This window comes from Notolabrus celidotus, chromosome 8, assembly GCF_009762535.1.
Source record: "Notolabrus celidotus isolate fNotCel1 chromosome 8, fNotCel1.pri, whole genome shotgun sequence".
Taxonomy (NCBI): Eukaryota; Metazoa; Chordata; class Actinopteri; order Labriformes; family Labridae; genus Notolabrus; species Notolabrus celidotus.
In genome coordinates, this window is record NC_048279.1 from 34,760,719 (window position 1) to 34,765,525 (window position 4,807).

The following is a 4,807-nucleotide window of genomic DNA, read 5'->3' on the forward strand; positions in this document are numbered from 1 at the left end:
TCTCCTTTGGAATCATCTACCAGTCAGGGTCCGGGAGGGAGACACCCTCTCTACTTTTAAGAGTAGGCTTCAAACTTTCCTTTTTGATAAAGCTTATAGTTAGAGCTGGATCAGGCTTGGACCAGCTCTTAGTTATGCTGCTACAGGCTTAGACTGACACACTGGGATCCTGTCTCACCCTCTCTCTCCTCTCTCTGCCTGTCTCTTACTTTAACTCTTCCTGTCTCATTAAAGTTACTAACCATAGTCCTTTCTGGAGTCCCTGAGCTCCCTTGTCTCGTAGGTTCCTCTGGATCTCTGCTGCTGTGGACGTGCCAGACTCCTGCTGCTACAACTACTACTATCTGCCTCACCACTATCATCTCTCTCTCTCTCTTCATCTCCCTCTATCCCTCTCTCCAACACGGTCACATGAGTCTGGTCCTGCTGGAGGTTTCTGCCTGTTAAAGGAAGTTTGTCTGGTGGAAGTCCAGTGTTATCATTTATTATTGCATTAATAAATAGAACAAATTCAAAGCTGTGTAGCTCTCTCTTGTACCGTCTGCTTTCACCATGCAAAGTTTGCAATCCTGCTCAGTACTGGTACGGTAGCTGAGTTCAGCCTATGGTAATTTAGATACCTGTAGTTGTGAGGTATGGACTCACTGCTTCTGACCCGTCCCCCTAGAGTCCTGCCTCTCACCTCTGCTGGTCACTTGTGTTAAACTGAGGAGTCTTTTCAAACCAGCACCCAACAAGGTTTATGTCCTTAATAGTGAAACTGTTTTCTTTAAATACACCTTTCTGGAGTCCCTGAGCTCCCTTGTCTCGTAGGTTCCTCTGGATCTCTGCCGTAGACTTTTTTTGGGTCTGTCATTCATCCTTTCTTCTTCTTTTTTTTTATCTCTTCTTTCTTTTTTCTTTCCTTCTTTCTTTCATTCCTTTTTCCTTTTAATTCCTTTCTGTCTTTCTTTGTTCCTTCCATGTTTCTTCATCCTTTATGTCACCTTTCCTTCTGTCATTCATTCACCATTTATTCTCCTCTTTTTCTTTCTTCTGGTCTCCCTCACTTTTCTCTTTTCTTAGACCTTTCTGGAGTCCCTGAGCTCCCTTGTCTCGTAGGTTCCTCTGGATCTCTGCTGTAGACTCCTTTTTTGGGTCTGTCATTCATCTCTTCTTTCTTTCTTTCTTTCTTTCTTTCTTTCTTTCTTTCTTTCTTTCTTTCTTTCTTTCTGTCTTTCTTTTCTCCCTTTCTTTCTTTATTTCGTTCTTTATTTCATTCTTTCGTTCTTTCTTTTTCTTCTTTCTTTCTCTCTCTTTTCTTCTTTCTTTCTTTGTTCCTTCCATGTTTCTTCATGCTTTATGTCTCCTTTTCTTATCCCTTCCTTTCCTTCTGTGATTCCTTCTCCATTTCTTCTCCTCTTTTTCTTTCTTCTGGTTTCCCTCACTTTTCTCTTTTCTTAGACCTTTCTGGAGTCCCTGAGCTCCCTTGTCTCGTAGGTTCCTCTGGATCTCTGCTGCTGTGGACGTGCCAGAATCCAGCAGCTGCTACAACTACTACTATCTGTCTCTCCACTATCATCTCTCTCTCTCTCTCTTCATCTCCCTCTATCCCTCTCTCCAACACGGTAGGTCTCAGCAGATGTGTGTCTAACATGAGTCTGGTCCTGCTGGAGGTCTCTGCCTGTTAAAGGAAGTTTGTCCTTGCCACTGTAACTTGCTAAATGCTGCAAAGTGCTCTGCTCACGGTGGATTAAGATGAGATCAGACTGAGTCCTGTCTGTAAGATGGGACTGGATCTTATCCGGTCTTGATGTTGGGTCTAGTATGGTCTAGACCTGCTCTGTTTGGAAAGAGTCTTCAGATAACATTTGTTGTGAGATTGATTGATTGATTCAGATAAAAGAACACCTTATTACCTCTTATTCAACACCCTAATCCTAGAACAGGGACTGTAAAAGTCGGGTGCAGCCCGAATAAAGAGAAAAGAAAATGTCACACACAGTTGAAACAATTCAAAGAATTTAAAAAGCATCTTCTTCTGAGTGTAAAGTTGTTGACTTTGGTCGGACAGTGAAACTTTTAAAGCCCAGTAACATGTTGAAAAGAAACATCATCCTGTGAAGATCAGTCTGATTCACGCTCACACAGACAAAACGCTTTGATGGAGGGAAAGTGAGAGGTGTGGCAGTCAGAGAGGGGCTGCTGAGGGATTTAGAGTGAACATAATCCTCCAACAACACCCCGAAGTGAGAGTGTGTGGGCCTTCTTAGACACAGGAGAAGCGTTTGTTCTTGCAGGTGCAGGAGAAAGTGCAGATTGAGTCGTGTGAGGCGGACAGAGAGAGAGAATGTGCTGAATGAAAAGTAATTAAAAAGTGAAGCTTGTATAGTGCTGTATTGTCTGTGTTATAATATGGTAATCATGATTTTGTAGACTCCCAGACTCAGGGATAATGCCAACACAAACATGAAAAAGTGAATTTTAACTCTGTAAATAATGCAGATTGTCTCCTCTTCCTCTCGTTTGAACGCCGAGGCCTGAAACGGTTTCTCACCTGAGACATTTCTCAAGTCCGTCTCCTCTGAAAGGGTCCGTCAGAAGTGAAAGAGAAAAAAACTGATCGGGCACATATTTTCATGTCATATCTCCAGAGTGCTCCTCCAAAGGATAAAACATGATTGTTGTTCCCATTTTTGTATAATGGAGAAAGACTGGAGAAGAAAAAGAGCCATTTTCCATTTTCACCAAACAAAACCCCGCTGCAAACACAGAGGAGGGAGAAATTGGTTTTCTGTGAAGAAAATCTTTCATTTTCAGACGGTGGGGCGGAGACCACGTGTGCTGGGAGCACATGAGGAGCCGACGGACTCTGCTGGAGACATCACTTAACCAAAGTGACTCGCGGGGACCAGCTTAGCTTTCCTTTTCTTGCTCTCGTCTGTCATGTCTCATGTCTAAAATCATGAACGCTTCAAACTGGGAGTAGGACTCATTGCAATTAAGTTTGTCTACTACTAAAGCAAGCATTGGTGATTGAAAATGTGGCGCCATCATCATAAGGATCAGGTTTTCATTGGGCCAAACAGAAACAGGCTCTTCTCTAGGGGCTGTACCTCTGATCAGAACAAGAACATGTTGTGCCTCTTGGTGCCTTTTGTGTCTTTTGCAGTTTCACCTCTCCTTGTTACACTTTTGCAACCCTCACAGTGTGTTTTGAACATTTGCAGCTCTGGTAGATCCCTTCCTGTAAATGAAGAAGTCACATTTTTCCAAGTCATTATTTTAATTAAAACCTATTATTTAAATTTAAGCAACTTCAAAGTTGTTACACTTAAGTGTTTGAATCAAGAAGCACAGAACGGACTGCCTACATACTTGCTCATGTATTTAGTGATTGGTTACCTGTCGGGCATTGGATGGAGGACGAAGAGGAAGAAGAGGAAGAAGAGGAAGAAGAGGAAGAGGAGGAAGAGGACGAAGAGGAAGAAGAACACGAAGAAGAGGACGAAGAAGAGGATGAAGAAGAGGACTAAGAAGAGGACGAAGAAGAGGACGAAGAAGAGGATGAAGAGGAGGAGGAAGAGGAGGAAGAAGAGGAAGAAGAGGATGAAGAAGAGGACGAAGAGGATGAAGAGAAAGAAGAGGAAGAGGAGGAAGAGGACGAAGAGGAAGAAGAGGACGAAGAAGAGGACTAAGAAGAGGATGAAGAGGAGGAGGAAGAGGATAAAGAAGAGGACAAAGAGGATGAAGAAGAGGAGGAAGAAGAGGATGAAGAAGAGGACGAGGAAGAGGAGGAAGAAGAGGATGAAGAAGAGGACGAAGAAGAGGATGAAGAGGAAGAAGAGGAAGAGGAGGAAGAGAAAGGAGGAAGAGGAGGAAGAAGAGAAGGAAGAAGAGGAGGAAGAGGCAGAGGCAGAGGAAGAGGAGGAAGAAGAAGAGGAGGAAGAGGCGGAGGAAGAAGAAGAAGGGAGGAGGAGGAAGAGGAGGAGGATGAGGAAGAGGAAGAGGAAGAAGAAGAGGAGGAAGAGGAAGAAGAAGAGGAGGAAGAAGAAGAAGAAGAAGAAGAAGAAGGGAGGAGGAGAAGAGGAGGAGTAGGAGGAAGAAGAAGAGGAGGAAGAGGAAGAAGAAGAAGAAGAGGAGGAGTAGGAGGAAGAAGAAGAGGAAGAGGAAGAAGAGGACGAAGAGGAAGAAGAGGACGAAGAAGAGGACTAAGAAGAGGATGAAGAGGAGGAGGAAGAGGATAAAGAAGAGGACGAAGAGGATGAAGAAGAGGAGGAAGAAGAGGATGAAGAAGAGGACGAGGAAGAGGAGGAAGAAGAGGATGAAGAAGAGGACGAAGAAGAGGATGAAGAGGAAGAAGAGGAAGAGGAGGAAGAGAAAGGAGGAAGAGGAGGAAGAAGAGAAGGAAGAAGAGGAGGAAGAGGCAGAGGCAGAGGAGGAAGAAGAAGAGGAGGAAGAGGCGGAGGAAGAAGAAGAAGGGAGGAGGAGGAAGAGGAGGAGGATGAGGAAGAGGAGGAAGAGGAAGAAGAAGAGGAGGAAGAGGAAGAAGAAGAGGAGGAAGAGGAAGAAGAAGAAGAAGAAGAAGAAGAAGAAGAAGAAGAAGGAGGAGGGAGGAGGAGGAGAAGAGGAGGAGTAGGAGGAAGAAGAAGAGGAGGAAGAGGAAGAAGAAGAAGAGGAGGAGTAGGAGGAAGAAGAAGAGGAAGAGGAAGAAGAAGAAGGGTGGAGGAGGAGGAGGAGGAGGAGGAAGAAGAAGAAGACGACGTTTGGACACACCTTCTCATTCTATGGTTTTTATTTATTCAGATTATTTTCATCATTGTAGATT

General features: G+C 44.1%; 1 pseudogene; it reads left to right on the forward strand.

Annotated features, from left to right (window-relative positions):
- Nucleotides 1–3,437: 3,437 nt before the first annotated feature.
- LOC117816999 lies at nucleotides 3,438–4,347 on the forward strand (annotated as a pseudogene).
- The last annotated feature ends 460 nt before the right edge of the window (nucleotides 4,348–4,807 follow it).